The 21198-nt window shown below is 39.2% G+C and overlaps 1 protein-coding gene across 2 annotated transcripts in view; it reads left to right on the top strand.

The window, feature by feature from the left end:
* Positions 1–9838: 9838 nt before the first annotated feature.
* LOC127003543 (ribosome-binding protein 1-like) overlaps positions 9839–21198 on the top strand; it is a 47713-nt gene continuing 36353 nt past the window's right edge. For both annotated transcript variants that reach the window (XM_050870402.1, XM_050870401.1), the window contains exon 1: positions 9839–9947. The gene's annotated coding sequence lies outside the window, so the exon portion shown is untranslated. The remainder of the gene's footprint in view (positions 9948–21198) is intronic.

The raw sequence follows: 21198 nt of genomic DNA, 5'->3' as shown, positions 1-21198 counted from the left end.
CTTTTACAGACTATCCATTACTAACAAGCTTAAGGTTTCGAATGATGAAGTTTAATTATTGAGGATGTTTACCTATAAAAAATATACCGTAATAATTATTATAAACGTACAGTGATGGAACAAAATAAAGGGTGTGTGAAAAGCCGCCCGGGTGGCTCATGGCAGTCTACTAGCCAAGTCACCCGGGCGGCTCCGGCACTATAAGGGTTAATAGAAATAGATGGATGGATTGATGCAAGAAACGACAAATATAGTATATGGGTGACACTCAGTAAAGTTAAGTTCATGAATGGCTAAAAAATCAATATCTTACAATATTTAATGAGTTAGAGAGTTTGCCTAGCCATGGATGAATTGATAGAGGAAAGGACCTAGAGATGGTTGACAATCAGTAAGGTTAAGTTCATGAATAGCTAAATAAAAACCTATGTAATAATACTTCAAGAGTTAGAGAGTTTGCCTAACCATGGTGTCTGTTAATTAATAGAAATAGATGGATAGATTAATGGAAAAGAGGACAGAGAGATGGTTGACATTCAGTAAGCTTTAGTTCAATACTAGCGAAAAAACCAATATATAATAATACTCAACGATTACTGGGTCCATTATATCAATCTATTACCACAGTTTACCACAGTTTGCGTCACTGGATATGTACTTCAACGAAAACAATTGAGAAACTCACGCAAATACCGACTCATTTTCGTCATTCATAACACCGGCTTACGAAGTTGTAACGAGAGGAGCGAGATAATTACAGCCGGAGTGTGTTCATTAGAGAGAAACAAAAATGCATTAGTGTTAGTCTGATTAATTACAGCTTTGCAAAAAATATCCCGAGATTTCCTTAGCTTAATCTAATGTTATTTATTGTTTCGCTTTGTGTCTGTCTTTTTTTCTTCTCTTCTCCTCACGAATCTTGTTTTCCTGGTATTATTTTTCTGAGAATGCTTATTATTCTTATTTATTAATACATGTTCCTTCACTTTCTCCTTCCTATTCCTATGTCTTCTCTATCATTCTCTTTTTTCCCTCACATATCCTGTTTCTCTATCATTATTTCTCTGGGTATGTTTCCTATTCTTATTAAATTTATAAATGTCTTCTTGGCTTTCTCCTCAAAACATATTTTTATTCCTATATCTTCTCTATCTATCTCTTCTCTTTCTCAAAATTTCTGTCTTCCTGTTATTTATCTGGGCATTCTTCGTAATTTTATTGATTTTTTGTTTTACTTTCTTCTCTAAATATACTTCTATTCCGCTATTTTCTCTATCTATCTCTTCTTTTCCATACTAGTCCTGTTTTCCTATTTTTCTCTGTCTATATCTTCTTTTCCATATTAGTCCTGTTTTCCTATTTTTCTCTATCTATCTCTTCTTTTCCATGCTAGTCCTGTTTTCCTATTTTTCTCTATCTATCTCTTCTAGTCCTGTTTTCCTATTTTTCTCTATCTATCTCTTCTTTTCCATACTAGTCCTGTTTTCCTATTTTTCTTTCTCTAAACAAGGTTCTTTTTCCTCTTCCTATACATGTTTTCTTTACGTTCTCCTCTAAAAATACTTCCGTTCCTAATATAATCATGTTTCTATTCTTATACTTAAAAAAAACGCACCTTTCTCCCTATTCATCTCAACCTGTATTTCTATCTAACAAACGACGGATATAAATTACGAAGAAAAATCACTCCCACTGAGGTTCACTGACACCATCCTTCCGCCTTTTTCTCTCCACGCGCGACAGGGAAGCCAGCGACAGTCCTTCCCCGGTGCAGGTGTAAGAGAGGCTTAAGGAGAGGTGCTATTGGGTGCTACTGGGCCAAGGCAAGGTATTCACGGATGGAAGAAGAGAGAGAGCATCGATGAAAATAGTAAGAGATGGAGAGTGTAAATAAATTGGTGATGAAAATAATAAAGCAGTGAAAAGACAAGTGAATAAAAGGAGGAAGGGATGGAAGAAACATATAAAGTTGAAGCAATAAAAAGAGGAAAAGGATAAGAAAAAATATAAATACTAAACATGAAACATAATAGAGAGGAGAAAGTAACGATATAAAACTATGGAATAAGTAAATAAAATAAAATCCATAATGCAGTCTTAGTGATTATCATAGAAAACACTTGACTGGCCTAAAGGGAAAGAAAACCAAGACGAAATATTTAATTGAAGAAAAGAAAAAAAAATTATGAAAACTCGTTCGCTAATAAGATAAGTGTAATGATGAAAATATGATGATCAAATTCAATCCACTGTGCTATTAAAAGAATAATGATGATTATGATGATATTGAGGAGGAGGAGGAGGAGGAGGAAAAAATGGAAGAGGAAGAAGAAAAGGAGGAGGATGGAGGAAGAGGACATTGAGAAAGAAAGCGAAGAAAAGATTAATAAAACAAAGAGAAACAGAAGAAGGAAGAAGGGAAAGAAAAAGAAGAGAAGGATAAAGAAGAGATAGAGAACAAATGGAGCGGAGAGAAGATAAAACAGCGAATAGAAGCAAATGGAGAAGAACGAGAAAGGAGAAATGGGTAGAGAGAGAGAGAGAGGGAGGTGCCTATCAAATGGGAAGGGCGAGAGGCCATACGAGTGCCATAGTCATCAGCTGGTGGCACTGGGATGAGGGAAAGAGGAGGCCAGCAGGGGTTGGGGGAAGGTGAGGTTAGGGATGAATAAGGGAGACGAAGTTAAGGAGGGTGACTTAGGGATAGATTTGAAGAATGGAAGGGAAAGAGAGGCAGAGGGTGATGAGTTGAGAGAGAGGCGAATATATATATATATATATATATATATATATATATATATATATATATATATATATATATATATATATATATATATATATATATATATATATATATATATATATATATATATATATATATATATATATATATATATATATATATATATATATATATATATATATATATATATATATATATATATATGTTGCTCCCACAACAGAAAATAGATAAGTATAGCCAAAAGAGAGGTCAATTTCGGATGGAGAGGTGTCTTGATACACTCTTCTTGAAAGAGGACAAGTCATAGGCAGGAGGAAATACAGACGAAAGAAGGCAGTTCCAGAGTTTACCAGTGTAAGGGATGAAAGAGTGAAGGTGCTGGTTAACTCTTGCATAAAGGGTTTGGACAGTATGGGGATGAGCTTAATACAAACGTAAATATATAAAAAAAAAATGGAGGAATGAGCAGATAAATTAACACAAAAAGAGATAACAGAATATAGATAATGAAAAATGCCAATGATAAACAATTCCAACTAATAAAAAGAGTTAAAATTACGTGTTCATGGAGAAAACAAACAACAACAAACAAAAAATTCACACACATCATCTACCAAACCATTAAAACACACGCACACACAAAAAGAGAAGTATTATTAACGGAAAGCATAAAATTAACTAATGATACTCGGGATTCGAACGTGTTAGTTAACGAATATTTACCATCAAACCATCTCTCTCTCTCTCTCTCTCTCTCTCTGACATAACCATAGGAAGGGACTTATTGGATGATCATATTTGGGAAGGATAAAACCAAACCTCGAATTACCTGTGCAGAAATGACCCCCTTAATGAGAAAGCAGGTAAAGGTGTTGAAGAATGTCAATGTGTGTGTGTGTGTGTGTGTGTGTGTGTGTGTGTGTGTGTGTGTGTGTGTGTGAGAGAGAGAGAGAGAGAGAGAGAGAGAGAGAGAGAGAGAGAGAGAGAGAGAGAGAGAGAGAGACCGATACAAATAACCAAAACCTTAATATGATACATACCCATCTCTCTCTCTCTCTCTCTCTCTCTCTCTCTCTCTCTCACACACACACACCTTTAACTCCCCACAAGTGTGATCGGGAAGGCGACGCAAAAGAATGAAAAAAAAAAAGAAGAAAAAAATGTTGAAAAGACACCCGGAAAAGTTGGTTGTCTTTGAACGTTTAAGGGAGAGGAAACGTTTAGAGTCTGAGGAAAAAATTCTCTCCACCTTGAAAGAAACGGTTTTTTGCCCCGACGGAAGAAGAAAAATAAAGTTCTTGCCCTGAGCTCGTAATTACTTAAAGATTACAAATAAGGTTGAATTTCTTAAAGCTAAGAGACATTACATAAAGGAATTTGTATATGTAGAATGTACGAAGAGGAATGTGAGAAAGAGAGACAGAGGAGATGAACGGGAGATAAATGAGGGAGGGAGGGAAGGGGATAGAAGAGAAAAGAGATAGAGGGATAAGGAAGAAAGTAGAGGAGGGGAAGAGAGCAAGAAAAGAGAATACAGGAGAATAGAAAGCGGAAAGGAACGAGAGGAATGAGGGAGGGAGGGAGGGAGGGAGGGGGAGAGAAGAGCATAGAGAAAGGGAGGAATAAGGGAATAAGTGAAGGAGAGAAAGAGAGCGAGAACGGAATACAGTAGAAAGAAAGGAAAGAGGAAGAGCAGGAAGAGGAATACATAGGAATACATAGGAAGAATAGACACCAGAAGACATGTCGGTCTATGGCGAGGGTGTCTGTTTACTACCGCTACTACTAGTGATCTGCGTGTGGTAGGAGAAGGATAAAAGAGTTGCTCATGAAAAGGCATTAATTATCATCAATGTGTGTGTCCCTCGGCCGAAAACAATAAAAAAATAGCTACAGCGTTTTAAAATAATCATAACAGATAGTCGAGCAATGATTTTGGAACACACACGCACACACACTGAGACGTTGGTATTGAGGCGTGATTAGATATAGAAAAAATATATAAAAAAAACTTCCTCGGTGAAAAAAAAACATTTCTCACAACAAATTATGTTTTAAGAGAGGGAAAAAAAGGAAAGAAAAAGGTCACAGTACATTATTTAAACGCCTTGCCAAAAAAGAAACTAGAAAAAGGGAAAAAATATATAAAAAAAACTCCCCGGGATAAAAAATCACATCGCACAACAAATAATATGTTTTAAAAGAGCGAAAAAAAGAAGGAAAAAAAGTCACATTACATTATTTACACCGAATGCTGACAAAAAAATTATCGAGTCGCCTCATGAAAAATAAACTTCTATAAAATGCCGAGGCAAACAAATTTGGCCCCAGCACACAATATAAAGAAAAAGAAAAGAAAAAAAGAGCAACAAAGAACGGCAATTAAGCATGTCACTATTGAACGTTTTAATAGAAGAACGTTATTATCTTTTTCTTCGAGGATAAAATGTTTTGTTTGTTAAATTTGGAATTCGTTAACGTTAAAGCGAGGAAATAAGTGTTTAGGAGGTCAATGAGGAAGAGAAGAAAGGGGGGGAGGAAAAGGAAGAGGAAGAGAGGAAGTGGATAAGAAAAAGAAAAGAGCAAATTAAAATGATGAGTAAAATAAAAAGAATGAAAAGAGTGAAGGAAAATATATGATTAGGAGAGAAAAAATGAGTAAAAAGACGGCAAGGCACAAAAAGGGAAGAAAAGAAAAGAAAAGAGGATAAAAATAAGAAACACGAGGAGAAAAGCAGAAAAAAAGATGAGGGAATAAAAGAAAATCATTGATAACCGAAAGGGAAAAGAGATAAGAGGAGATCGGAGAGAGAAAGAAGAGTAATGAAGGAGAAGAAAGAAGAAGGGCAAGGAGAAAGAGGAGGAGGAGGAGGAGGATAAAGAAAAACAAGAAGAAAGAAAAGAAAGCAGATCACCGAAGGAAAGTACAACAGAAGAAGTTCATTTTTCTCTCCAGCTCAAGTTCTTGCTTTGTTTAACTTCGAGTAGTCAGTATAGTGAAGAGGAGAAGACGGCCGGTGTGTGTGTGTGTGTGTGTGTGTGTGTGTGTGTGTGTGTGTGTGTGTGTGTGTGTGTGTGTGTGTGTGTGTGTGTGTGTGTGTGTGTTTGTCTTTGTCTGTCTGTCTGTCTGTGTGTGTCTGTGTTTTCTGTTTGTCTTTGTCTGTGTGTGTGTGTGTGTGTGTGTGTGTGTGTGTGTGTGTGTGTGTGTGTGTGTGTGTGTGTGTGTGTGTGTGTGTGTGTGTGTGTGTGTGTGTGTGTTTCTACTTCTCTGTTTGTTTGTTAGTTTGTAAATCAGTCTCTCTCTCTCTCTCTCTCTCTCTCTCTCTCTCTCTCTCTCTCTCTCTCTCTCTCTTAATTACAGGTAAGGCATAATCACCTGCCGTAGCGAGTCACTAACCTCTCACGCCGCTAAAATGAAGGAGCCGCGGCAGAATGTATCGCGAATAACCCGAAAAAGTAATCGTCCCAAAATTATATTAATCAAAGATACAAACTTTTGCTGCTGATGAAATAATAGCGGCGGAATGTACAGATTGGGATGGGAGAGAGGAGAGGAAAGGGGAGAAAGAGAGGGGGAGAGGGGGAGAGAAGGGGAGGGATAAGGAAGGAAGTGAGGGAGAGAGAGCGAAGAGAGAACAGAAGAGGAGGAATAAGGAAGGAAAGGAGGGAGGGAAAGAGAAGAGAGAAGGAGGGAGAAGGAACGACGGAGTGAAGAGGAAAGAGGAACGTTAGAGAGGAGATGAATGGAAGAGAAAAAGATAAAGTATAAGAGAAGTGAGGAGGCGCAAGAAGGAAACAAAAGAAAGAAGGACAGATTAAAAGCCAGGATGGTAAAAAGAGGAAAGAATAAGCTTTTGAGATTGGAAATAAGGAAAAGAAAATGATTGAACAAAAAACACATATACGCTGTTTTGCTAACGAGTATATGTGCTTTAGTATCGTCACACACACACACACACACACACACACACACACACACAGTACACCCCCCCCCTCCCCCTACACACACACATACAATATCACATTCTATAGTTTCTCTTTCCAAACTACTCTTGTTCGTTAGTTAGCGGGTGACGAAATTCCAAGAGAGGATGAAACCAAAAGGCGAAAAAAGCAAAAAAACAGAAGTGATATAGATAGGATAATGGGTCTATGATATTACCTTTCGTGGTATTGGAGGTTAAGGGAGGGGGAATAGAAGAATACCTTGTCATATATATATTGTTTTGTTCCTATTACCTTTGAGAGGAGAATAAGATCTACCTGAGGTTAATTGGGGGCAGGTGAGGCTTCCGTGTTGCGGTATTGTTCTAAGTTGTGTTGCTAAATGTTATGTGCGTATGTGTGTGTGTTTGTTTGTGTTGCTGGTGTTTGTTTTCCCTTAGTTGTGGGGCGCGAGGCTTGTGTGTGTGTGTGTGTGTGTGTGTGTGTTTCGTAGTAACGAGAATGCGAGAAAGCAAGTGAGAGAGAGAGAGAGAGAGAGAGAGAGAGAGAGAGAGAGAGAGAGAGAGAGAGAGAGAGAGAGAGAGAGAGAGAGAGAGAGAGAATGTTTAGAGGCAGATACTGAAACATGAACACAGACAAAGCTGGATACGAATTTCAACGGACGTATAGACAGGCTCTCTCTCTCTCTCTCTTTGTATCCTTCTCTTCTAGTCTTTCTTTGATGTCTTGTAACTTATTTTTCTATTTCTATTGTTTTTTTTTCTGTATATAATGCTCTTTATGCCTTTGTGTTTGTTTGTTTGTATGTGTGGGAGTCTGTCTATCTGCCTTTTATTCTCTGCTTCTATGTCTTTTTTTCTGTCACTTTGTCTGTCTGTGTCTATTCATGACCCCCCCCCCCCACACACACACACACATAACCCCTCTCCACACACACACACACACACATACCTAGACTAATAACCAAACAATATCATAAAACAACACTTCCACACAAAGAACACTATATAAGGAAGCACAATGACTCCCTCAAACAAAATATATAATCATCGAATGAATTATATACGTTATTTTCACGTATACACTTTTTCCCAACAAGAGCAACCACTAGATTTTCGGGTGTTGTATTCCTGTTGTATTCCTGTCACGCGTGTATCAGTCTGTGTATCCGACTTGCACACGGGGAGACTTGTAATGCGTGTCCGAGTCTGTCCGCATTTGCATATTAATAAAAATCCACGTTGCCATGCGTATATAAATCTAAATACGTCGAGCCAATAAATGATGAACAAGTAGATGCTTCGGTGTAGGCAAATGTATGGGTGTGTATGAGACAGGCCACGAGGCACACTACTGGTCAAGGGACGAATGATTTTTTCAGTATATTTGGTGTTTTTTTATGTGGGGGGGGGGGGGGGGGGAGGGGCGGGTCAGCTGCCAGAAATGGAGGACCTATATACTATCTTTTTTTTTTGGAGGGGGGTATTTTCCCGCGATTTTCTTAAGAGTGTTGGGGAATGAGAAGGGAAAAGGAAGTTAGGTTAAGGATGGCAGTGTTTGGAAAAGTACTTCTATGTGTGTGTGTGTGTGTGTGTGTGTGTGTGTGTGTGTGTGTGTGTGTGTGTGTATGTGTGTGTTAATTTGTCTGTCTGTATGCTTTTTATTTGTCTCTCTCTCTCTCTCTCTCTCTCTCTCTCTCTCTCTCTCTCTCTCCATGGTGTTTCTCCGTCAACCTCACATGTAGCTTCACCTTTTTAAGTCTCCCTTCGCCCCTTCCCTTCACTCCTTACCCTTCGCCCCTCCACCTTCGCCCCTCCACCTTCGCCCCTCCACCTTAGCCCGTTCACTCCTCTTCGTCCCTTCACCTCCGGCTCTCCGCCCCCTTAGCCTCTTCGCCTTCGACCTTCACCTCCGCCCCTCCTCGACCCCTGCCCGTGACAGAGTGAGTGGTCTTTGAAACGCCGGATCACCCACAATGACCAAAGGAGGGGGGCGTGGCCTAGCTCGTGACGTCACCACTCCTGGGCCAATCAGATGAGAGGCTGCTCGGGAAATCTTCATCGCGCTTCCAATGAGGCCGAAATAATGAGTCTTTTTGGTGCTCGTCGTAATTGTTTACCGTGACGCTCCTGCATATGCAAAGCTCTTAGGGAAAAAACGTCCGGAATTCGTTGGCTGTTATTCGTTGTTATCGGAGCGTAATGCGACTTGGGTAACGATATTGTTTGTTCACTTGTCGCGTTATTTAGAGTGAGCGGCCGATGCTTTTTTGTTCTCTTCTCGCGAAATTATTATTATTAGATGACCGGACAAGTAATGAGATAAAAATTTAAAACGATATATTGTGAACTTTTTGCGTGATTTTTTTTGGGGGGGGCAGGCTTTGGGATATGTCTATGTGCGAGTATGGATGATTAGATACTTTAATGAAGAAATAAACTGATGATGAATATACGATTTGAGAAACACACACACACACACACACACACACACACACACACACACACACACACACACACACACACACACACACACACACACACGACCTCCCCTATATCTATCTATCTGTCTATCTCTCTATCTATCAATCTCCTAGACTAATTTTTTATAGGGGGAATGATTAGAATATATATATATATATATATATATATATATATATATATATATATATATATATATATATATATTATTGTTATTTTTTTGCCCTTGAGTTGCTTCCTTTACTGTAAAAAATCTATTTATCTAGCTATCTACCTCTATCTATCTACCTACTTATTTATCTGTCTGGACTTCGTACCAAAGAATAATGGAGTAAGCAAAGCAGCGTCTGTATCTATCTACCAATCTATCTATCAACCTATATATCTATTTATGTACCGATTTATCTCTCTCTATTTGATCTTCTTACCAAAGGATAATGGAGGAAGCAAGCAGCATCAATATCTTTATCTTTTTGTGTGTGTGCGTGTGTAGGAGTGCGTGGCGCGGCGTGTCATGGTGTGGGTGGCGGTGGGTGGGGGCGTACCATTCTGACACGGGACTAAGGGCAGCGGGACGTGCATGGGGGCGGTGGGCGGACATGGCCCCGCCCACCGCCCCGCCCACCGCAGCTGCCCTGTCTATATAACCTCCGGACACATCGTGGGCCGTGACCCAGGCCGCCCTGACGCCCTGCACCGCCGCCGAGCACAGCCACGCCACCACCACCACCGTCACCACCACCACCGTTAGCTCTTCACCCCCCAATCACCTGTTGAAGGTAAGCCTGAGTAATGACTAATGGTCGGGATTTATTGGGGCGACCGCCGATGACAAATTTCTTTTACCTTTTATCCGGAGAGAGAAGGAAGTGAGAGCGGGAGTTTGCTTGTCGGTGTGAGTGGAAAGTGTGTGTACCTCGCTGTGTACGTATGGGATGCTGTGTGTACGTTGGGAGTCGCTGCTGTGTACGTTTCGAGACTACATTAACTTTTTTCACCTTTCCGCTGTGTAGATTCTTTTTAGCAAGTGAATATGACTAAAACCCAAAACCCTGAACACAGTTGAAAGCTGTTAAAAGCCGCGATAAAAAGGTTAGATTCACTGTTTCTTGTTTTTCGTTCTGTATGGAGTTTTTTGGGGGGGCAAGTGAATGTTATGAAAGTAAAATCCCCCCCCAAAAACGATAGCAAGCAGTAAAACGCACAAAATAAATAAATAATTATGCTAGGAAATGAAACTTGGATATAATGTTCCCAAGACTTCCACGCAGATACTTAAAAAAAAAAACAAAAAAAAAAAAAAAACCGAAGGAAAAAAATGAAGCGAGAAGAGAGCAACACCTATCTATCTATTAATCTATGTATCTATTTATGTATCGATCTATCTATCTCTATTTGATTTTCGCACCAAAGAATAATGGAGTAAGCATTATCTAACTACCCCTAAAGAGATATTTCCTGGCCTTTTCTCCCGTGTTGAGGCTTTGAATCTCTATAATATGGGACTATCAAGAAACACTAAGGCACAACACATTAAAAAAGGCACTATCTGTTCTAATCCTGAATTTAACATTGTCTCACTGGAAAAATCGGCAATATTTCTCCCTTTCCTCCTGTGACTTACTTAATATTCTGAATCAAAACGCTAAGAAACAACACACAGAAAGAAGGTATTATCTATCCTTATCCTGATTGTAATGTTGTCTTACTGTATAAAAAACGTCAATATTTCTCCTTTCCCCGCGTGATTTATTCAGTATTTTGTACCAAAATATTTAGCCTGGCTACAGACGCATTAGGGGTCGGAAATCACATTACCGGGAGCATAATACGAGTCCGGAGCGTGATATCAGACTGCCTAATTAGATAGAAGTTGAAAAAGGAGGACTATACTAATTTTTCACTATATGTTTTGATGTTACTAGTTGAACCCGTGACTAATTTAAGTTCGTGGTACGGGATCTGTCGCTTAGTAATTGGAGAGACATTTTCCACTGTTAAAAGTACTGATAAGGCGGCGCAGAAGAGACAAAGTTATGAGGTTCCGTTTGCTTTCAATTAATCTGTAAACGGACGAATTACTGGTAGACCGAAGGAAAGCTAAAAAAAACCCGTTATAGAAGCGTGATTAGCGAGCTTTTTTCCTATTCATCTTTGCCCTTTAGCTGCTTCCTTTACTGTACAAATATAAAAGAAGAAACGAAGAGCACAAACAAATAAGTCGATAGTTCAAAGAAATCCATTCCGACATTACCTGAAGCAACTCTATCAATATTCATTCTCTTATAAAACTTCAAGCAAACGGCCATCTTCCATTACCTATAAATATATCTACATGGCCTGCTATATACGTGCTTTCAGGCGACTGTTTAGGGAGGCATTACTGTCCCTATACATATGTTGCTGGCGGTGATGTGGGTGGTAGTGGTCGTGGTAGGGGTGGTGATGGTAGTGGTGATCGAATTAGCAGTGGTGATGGCGGTGGTAGTGATGGTGATGGTGGTGATGTTAATGATGCCACAAAAGTTCACTGAGGCCGTAAACTTGATCCTCTTTTTTTTCTTCTTTTTCTAACCAAACTCTAATACGTGACGGTGCCGGATTACCTTTACTTACTCTTTTAAATCTCAAATCAGCTTAGCGCACGGTCAGAGAAGGCTCGTCACAATACACTCCGCCGCACAAAGCTCTTTATCTAACCTAATATTCCGTCAAAGCCTCAAAAAATACCAGATGACCGATGCTGTAATCTCGCGGTGGCATCTAACAGGTTTTCTTTCTAGCTAAGGCGTGTATCTAATGTCTCCACTATCCTCTCTATCCTCTGTTTAATGTCTCTCTATCTCACGTTATATTCCGTCAAAACATTAAAATTACTATACGAATAATGCTGTAATCTCGCGGTGGCATCTAACAGGTTTTCTTTCTAGCTAAGGCGTGTATCTAATGTCTCCACTATCCTCTCTATCCTCTATTTAATGTCTCTCTACCTCCCGTTATATTCCGTCAAAGCATTAAAGTTACTATACGTATGATGCTGTAATCTCGCGGTCGCATCCAACAAGTTCTCGTTAGCTAAATTGTGTATTTTTGGTCTCAGTTCACGCTAAGGGAGACGCATGTTAAGCTTTCAGACCATAACCTTGACTAATGCTCGAACTTAGTCTTGAGGGGTGAAGGATCTTACGAGCGGCCGTTGGCATATAGTGGTTAGGGAACAGGAGAAAACTACGCTAAGGGAAGAAAAATACAGATAAAAGAAAGCCACCTGGAAAACAGTGATGTCGGGGTATGACTGTGATCTTTTCCTTAACCTTTTTTCGACGGAGAAGCTTCTTGAGATAATTACCCGCCGTTTTCACATAGTCATTAGGGAGAGAAGAGAAAACAGGAATATGATCAAAACAATTACAACACCATTACTGCAAGACAAAAAAAAGGAATCACAATCAAAACTAGTCATAAGGAAAGAACAGAAAACAGGAATATGATCAAAACAATTTACAACACCATTACTGCGAGACAAAAAAAGGAATCACAATCAAAACTAGTCAGATTGAAACGTATTATCCCTTCAACAATAACAAAAAAAATCTACCTTCGAGAACTGACATGTGACACAGAAGACCCCCCAAAAATAGAAATCTCACAGCACACTGACTACAGGTGAGAGATCGAGAGCGAGAGAGAGAGAGAGAGAGAGAGAGAGAGAGAGAGAGAGAGAGAGAGAGAGAGAGAGAGAGAGAGAGAGAGAGAGAGAGAGAGAGAGAGAGAGAGAGAGTAAATAACACCCTTTCTTTTTTTACACAATAATTACACTGCATACATTGTTAATCCAGGCAGGGAAGAGACGAGGCGGCGGCGGCGGAGAGGGGCATGAACTCCACTGTGTATTATAACACTTTTTGGGGGTGAGATTAAAACCTTTCTACTTCACTTTTACCCTCAGGCGATTTCAGGGAGAGAAGGAGGAGAAGGAGGAGGAGGAGGAGAGGGAGGGAGGTGAAGGAAGGGAGAGAGAAAGAGAGAGATGTTTTTCCCTTCAGTTTGTAGGGAGGGGAATGAAAGAGAAGAGATATGAGAAAGGTAGAGAAAGATGGATGGATAGATAGATATAGATAGGTAGGTAGAGAGATATAAAAAGGTAGATGTATAAAACGATAGACATATAGGTAGACAGATATACTAAAAGACAGAGAGGGAGAAAGACTGAGCGACAAAGAGAATGTGACGTAATCCATTTGTCAGGACGTCGACATAAGGAGCTTACAATCACAAGTCATTCTCGATCACACTTTCGTAACAGTAACTGCACAGCGTCGACACGCCTTTGAAGAATATTAAAAAAGAGTCTGTACAGGCCTATTTATATATTTCTCAACGTGGAAAATCATGACAGCATCAAAAACACGGAGAAGAAGTGTTGGAATTGTTTCTGAGAGCAGGGAAAAGAGGAAGGCGCATTCATTCTTTAATTCTTAGTCTATGCAAGCGACTATTTCCGTAACCTTTAAAATTATCACGGGAGCAAAAATAAGCAAAGAAATGAATGTGTTGTAATCGTTTCTGAAAAGAGGAAGAGGAATAAATCTCTCTAGCTTCTTCTATTGAGTTACCAGGCACAAGAGGAGCAAGTTTAACGATAGCAGTTTATAATACGTTTCTAATCATACGGTTTAATTTCAAATAAGAGGACTATGGGTTGTAATCGTTTCTGAAGAGAGGAAGAGGAATAAATCTCTCTAGCCTCTTCTATTGAGTTACCAGGCACAAGAGGAGCAAGTTTAACGATAGCAGTTTATAATACGTTTCCAATCATACGGTTTAATTTCAAATAAGAGGAATATGGGTTGGTAATAGCAGTACATGTATAAAGGTTGTCCTGGTCGTTAACTATAGACGCAACGATCATCGACATCTTGATATAACCTAACCTAACCTAAGCAGCATTCATTCTTAATTGCTTAGACTATACAGGGTGACTATTGCTATAATCTTTAACGTGGAAAATCATATCATAAGAAATACGTGCTATAATCTTTAACGTGGAAAATCATATCATAATACAAAATACGAAAGAAGTGTTGGAATCGATAATGAGAAGCGAAAAAGGAAACATTCATTCTTGATTTCTTAGTCTATGCAGGCGACCATTTCTACAACCTTTGACATGGAAAATACTAACAACTTAAAAATAAACAATGAAAAAAGAGTTGAAAGAGGAAGAGGAAGCAGCACTCACTCTTAATTTCTCAAACCCGGAAGGAAAACTTTAATAAAACACAAAATCCTCATCCACGTTATTTCTTACCGTGCATACAAAAGAGAGCGAACAACAAGAACGGATATATATAACAAAACCTTACAGAAGAGCCATTATGCTAAAGATGAGAAAGAAGGATAAGGAAAAAACTCGTTAAACTAAGGCGATAAAACTAATGTGTATGTCAAATTATTTTCGTAAGTGTGACATTTTTTTTCCCTCTTCCTCTTCCTGTTTGGTGCGTTAATGAGACTCCGAAACCGACACAAGGAAACGGAAATCTTGTTGAGGTTACGTTATGGGGAGGGAAAGAAGATGAATCCCTATCCTCTTCTCTCTCTCTCTCTCTCTCTCTCTCTCTCTCTTCCCTTCTTCCTCTGTATCTTTTCCTTTCCCCCTCTCTCTCTCTTTCCTTTCTTTCTTCCCTTCTTACTTGTAGGTTCAGTGCGTGTGCGTGTGCGTGTGTGTGTGTGTGTGTGTGTGTGTCAAGGTATCATGTGTGTAAATCTATCATCCACGTATCGGTGTGTGACGAACAAACACAAACACACCCTCAGGCACATCACACCGAAAGCACTGAAGGGCTTACAAACTCACCGCTCTCGGGTTTGCGCAACACACACTCCACCAGGTAATCTTATCCTTAACGTGATCAGCCGGGTAAAAAAACATAACATTGATTTGGTAATAATTAAACGAGGATAGAAAAAAAACTTCATTAAATTCATACCTTGGGGCTGTTGCAGATTTATTTTACTTTACTTGCCCGTTTAACTATAAGCATTGAGAACGGTTAACGATGTGAGGTAGAGGAGAAATGAATCAGAGAGAAAGAGAGAGGAAAGAAGGACGGAGGAGGAAGAGAGAGGAGAGAAAGGGGAAAGAAAAACAGAGGAGAGAAAGAGAGAGAAGAAAGAAGGGATTTAGAACAACAGGAATGAAGGAGAATGGAGGAAAAAAGAGAGAAAGAGAGAGAAGAAAAGGATTAAAGAGCTGGAATGAAGGAAAATGTAAAGAAATAGGGAGGGGAAGGAAGGGATTTAGAACAACAGGAATGAAGGAGAATGGAGAAAAAAAGAGAAAGAGGGAGAAGAAAAGGATTAAAGAACTGGAATGAAGGAAAATGTAGAAAAATGGAAGGAGAAGGAAGGAGAGGAATGGGTAAATAACAACAAAACTGAAGGAGAATGAAGAATAAAGAAAGAAAAGAAGGAAGGGATTACTGACAAGGAAACTAAAGTAAAATGAAGAGAAAGAGAAAGGAGAAGGAAGGGAAGGAAAGGACTGAAGGAAGGAAAGAACTGAAGGAGAATGGAAAAAAAGAAAGGGAAGAAAAGAAAGGGATTAACAACAACTCTCGTACTACTAGGCGGGTGGCGAGCAGTGACGGCAGGCTCGCTGAAGACCACGTCCCACTAACACTCACGCGGCCCTTTGACAGATTTAACGCGCGGGCCGGTCGTGTCAGCCGCCGCACAGCCCGCCGACGGCACCGGAAACACCAGCGGTTATTAAATTCGGTGTCACGCCCCGGAGAATTAAAAAGTATTGGGAAGATGACTTGTTATGATTAGAGAGTTTCATTGTCAACGGTGGAAATATATTAGAACGGTTATTGTATTCAGTGTTATGCCCTGGAACAATCTATAACCCCTCTGTTGAAACGAGTTAAAAAGTTTTGTGTGCGAGCGACTTGTTATAATCAGAGACTCTCGTTTTAAGGGATATACATTTAACTCAATGGTAAATAAGTATTGAATGTTGTCATGCCACGAAGAAATATATAATCCACCTCTGTTGAAACGAATTAAAAAGCTTTGTGGAGTTGTAATAATCAGAAGCCTTCAATGAAAAGTACATACATCAACTCAAAGGTGAAAATCTATTGCAATGCGGTTATTAGATTTTGTGTCACGTCCCAAAGAAAACTATAATCACTTTGTTGAAACGAATTAAAAGATTTGAGGAGTTGTTACAATCATAGTTTCATTGTAAAGGATATACATTAACCATTGGGTGAAAATCTTATAAATTCTACATGTATGAGTTTCTTTAAGCAACTAGTTACGTTAATGGAGGTCTTGTAAACTCTCAGAAGTATAGGTAATGTGCGTCCTGCTTGTGTGTGCCTTTGAAACAGCTACTTTGCTTCGTTTTACCAGTATTCATTGGTATTCATGGTGTTTCTATAAGGGAAGGGGACTGTCTGTGTCTGTGTTTGTGTTAAGGCGAAGAATCAACATTTATAAGAAGACTCAACAAATTCACGATACACATATTATCCTCAACCCTCTGTATATCGCATAAAACACAGTAGTCAATTAAAGTCCTACGAAAACTCCAGTACAATGACCTTCACCGCTAAAGTCAAGGTCCCGTACTCTTCAACATTTTCTTGATTATTTATATCGTTCCCAGCGAAGCCAGAGGGACACACAGGCTTAATGAAAAAGGTCTCACTGGTGCCATAAAAAAGCACTCACGTCTACCATAGTACTCCCTGTTATGGTTTCTTCCTCCTCGGGTATTATAGAATGAGAATATGTGTAGGAGGCGGAGAGCTAATCCTAACCCTTACCTCTTCAGCCATTTCTTGCTATCATGTTTATTTTTGCTGTTGTTCTATTCTCCCTCCATTATAGTCTATCCTTATTTCTCTATTACTGTCTGTGAGCCTGTTTTGGTCTATCTATCCACCCTCATTTGCTACTATCGTTCTGTCCATGTATGTTTTTGTTCGCTTTTTTGATTGTCTGTCCATTGCTTGCCACATTTCTCTCCTTCCTGTTTCTCAATTGTCGTGTCTGTCATTCCGAGTTTGTCTCTTGCCCTATCTGCTGGTCTGCCTCTCGGTGTGTCTCTGTAGTGTTAATTCTTTTCTTTGACTGTTCATTTGTGTGATTTTCCTCTCCATCCTATTTCTCTACTGTCCTGTCTGCCATTTCAGTGTTCTTTTATATATCTGTCTGTCTGTCTGTCCGTGTGTCTACCTGTTATTGGCTGCACTGGACAACACGAGCACCGGAGGCCAGCACGTACATCTCTAATCAACCTGGAAAATACTCACCTGACAGAACACACACACACACACACGCACACACTCACACACAATGACCTGGACAACATACCCGCACACACCTACACCAACCCACACACAAGCACAGTCCCCCTCCTCCTCCTCTCCCCTTCCCTCCACACTCACACGAACACACCCACAGAACAACTTTTACCTGTCCCAATACCTGCGCGCGTGATGATTAGTTTCAGTCATACTTTCAGGGGCTTGGATTAATTATTGTGGCCAGGTAACATTTTTGAAGGTAGGCCATTGAAAAAAAGAATGGTCATGACATATACGAAACAAAATCTGCTATTAATGATTTGGGGTATTATTTTCTTTACAGGTGAGGGATTTTTGAAGCTAAGCCAGTGAAAAATAAAAAGTGAATAGTGTCATGGTGTATATGGAACCGAATCTGCCATTACCGATTTTGGGATAGTTTTACACCTGAGACATTTTTTTTTTTTAAGTTAAACCGTTGATAAAAAGCAGAATAGTGGCGAGATATTTACGGAACCGGATTTGCTATAACTGATTTACGATATTATTTTTACATTTGAAAGATTATTATAAGATGAACAATTGAAAATATTAAAAGGACAAGTTTCATGACATTTACGGAAACAATTCTATTTTATTAGTGATTTACGATACTTTACTTTAACATTCAGTCAGCACATATATATAACTATTTTAATTTGGTTATATTAATTTTCTGGTGTAAACTTATAACCTTGAAATTAAACCGCAAGGATAAAGCGACAGTTCATTTGCCTTTATAATGAGAAACACTAATTCTCTACATTATTCAAACACGCAAAAAATAAAAATGGAAAATATTATACAAAAGACAACAGGATAACGTGGCCCTTCAGGTGTCTTAATGGTGAAAAAATTTGAAAATGTATAAATTGAGAACGTATTAATTGAAAAAAGAAAAAAAAAAGAAAGTTGGCCCAAACAAAGTCCCATTCATCATCACCTATAATATAATTCCCTCTAATTAAAGTACATATAATTAATGAAACAGGACCCTCGCCGCTGCCCTCATAACCTCAACAGCTTATTCTCGCGTTAAATTACTTATATTACTTCCACTACGTCCATTCCTACGCCTGCTGATGCTATGTCGTTATCATTATTACTGTTAGTATCATCGTTATTATTATTTCATTGCTAGTATCATCTTTATCGTTACTATTATCCATAACACTATTTCTCTTTCTTCTTCTTTTTGTTTATTTTTCTTCTTCTTGTTCAATTTCTTGTTCTTATTCGTCTCCTTCTTTTCGTTTTCATTTTCCCTCCAACTTCTCCTTCCCCTCCTCCTTCTTCCTCTCCTCCATGTCCTCCTCCTCCGTCTCCTTCTCCTCCTACAACTACTATAACTACAAACGACCCAAAAAAGGTATTTAAGAATATATACAACGAAAAATCCCCCATTAATAATTATATATAATACCCTCAATACCATACTGAAGGGTACCCACGTATAACCCGCACATTTCATGGTTTTCCCTCACTGCCATTCCTATAATAAACGTCACACGGCTATGGATATTTCTCGGTATATCATTTTAATTATACACGCTGCTTGCTTTAGGGCGGAGGAAGATTTATTCACGACCTTCCTCCCTTATGAAGAGAGACAAAGAGATAGATAGATTAATAATTAGAGGGAGAGAGATAGAGAGAATAACTTCCTCCCAAATTGGAAAAATCAAGCACTTGCACGGCTATTATAAATTTTAATTGAATTTTCTCTTCGCTGTAAAAGAACTTAGAGTAGGAACCTTATCAAGTGAGAGCGAGAGAGAGGGGGGGGAGAGAGAGAGAGAGAGAGAGAGAGAGAGAGAGAGAGAGAGAGAGAGAGAGAGAGAGAGAGAGAGAGAGAGAGAGAGAGAGAGAGAGAGAGAGAGAGAAATTTGTGAAAAACAGAAACGAGACATTGAAAAGAAAACAAAATAGAAAAGCGAGTAAAGAAAAGGAAAGTAAGAGAGAAAAGAGAAAAAATCATTGAGGAAAAAGAGGAAAAGGGAGAAGAAAAAGGACAGAGAAAACAGGAGTGAGACATTAAAAAGGAAAACGAAAGAAAATAAAGCAAATAATAGGAGGGAAAGTTACAGGGAGGAAAAGGTCATTGAGGAAAAAAAGGAAATAAAAAAAGGAAAAAGAAAGAGAAAGAGAACACCTGCGACTCTACCTGTATACTTCATAATTACTCGCCAATTACCTGACGTCACCTGCAGAGAAGGGGAAATACATCTGGTCTTTAGCGATAGTTTTTCCTTCTCTCTCTCTCTCTCTCTCTCTCTCTGAACTCGACTTTCTTTGCTTGGATTCCTTCTCTTTATCTCTTTCAATATCTCGCGTCCAAAAAATATAATGATTTCTGATATATTTCCTTTTTTTTTCGTTTCTGATATGTCACCCTCGATCTTTTCGTCTGTTTGACTCCCACATTTCCTGTACGATTAATTCATGTTTGACGAATGCCAAGATCTTGCTAATTAGCGCATCGAGAAAAAGAAAGTTTAAGAATATATAAAATGGAGAACAATGTTGATTCCTGCCAGACGCGTTAAGTAAGGACATATTTCAACCCTTTTTTCCGAGTTTCCTATCGAGTGAGTCAGTGCAAGGAATGGAAGGATACATAAAAGGGGATGAAAATAATGTGCAGTCACTAATAGGCAATGATTAGTGCAATAAAAAGACGATAAAAGTTGGAAAGACCAGGTAAAAGGAGTCTCACGTAAGCGATCTAAGTCCCTTCATGAATTGCTGCCTCTTTTTAGTCCTTCTTGTCCTGTTGTTTCTTCTTATTCTGGTTATTTTATTATCTTTCTTTTTTCTTTTTCACATCAATGGTTCATTTCTATGTATTGGATGTCTTCTTGCCTCTCTCTCTCTCTCTCTCTCTCATCCTTTATCTCTTTTACTTCCCTTCTTTCCCTTTCCTTCTTTTCACGTACTAGATTTCTTCTCGTCTGTCTCTCTGTATGTCTGTCTTTGTGTCTCTGTGTCTGCAATGTCTTTCTCAACTCGTCTTTTCCTCTATCTCTCTCATTATCTGCCTCTTTCAAACCCCTATCTTCTCCTTTCGTTCTCTTTACTTTTCTTCCTTTACATTCAATCTCCCTTCTCTTATCTCTCTCATCTTCTACATTTTTCATTCCCCCATCTCCTTTTCCTCATTTCCATCCTTTTCTCTCTACATTCAATCTCCCCTTTCCCTATCTATCTCCTCCTTTACTTCTTTCACAGCCCCATCTTTCCCTTTTTTCCTTCTCTCCACGCCACCTCTACACCTAGTCTTCCACAAGCCTTACCCTCCACCAGCTCGCCTTTCCCTAATTTACCTCTACGTCAACGGCGCACGAATACAGGTAACCATTCAAGTTGCAGCCACTGACCCTCCGCAACTCGCCCCCACCACGAAAGCCTGACCCCGAGAACACTGGAACGATCACTTAGGCAAAAAATAAGGCGATAAGTCAGGGATGAAGTCAGCTTAAGGCCCGGAAAGGTTGTTAGAGGGACGGTTTGTGTGTGTGGGAATGGGGAAGGGGAGAGAAAGGAGAGCGAAAGTAAGAGAGAGGCAGAGGGAGAGGGGGAGAGAAAAAATCGTAATATATACACCCACAGACGAAAAGAAATCATAAACAGCTCAGATGAAGATAAAAAGACGACTTCCAGCTAACAA

The sequence above is a fragment of the Eriocheir sinensis genome, chromosome 25 (genome assembly GCF_024679095.1).
Source record: "Eriocheir sinensis breed Jianghai 21 chromosome 25, ASM2467909v1, whole genome shotgun sequence".
NCBI lineage: Eukaryota > Metazoa > Arthropoda > Malacostraca > Decapoda > Varunidae > Eriocheir > Eriocheir sinensis.
The sequence above is the reverse complement of the archived record's forward strand: the minus strand, read 5'-3'. Positions and strand labels throughout refer to the sequence as shown.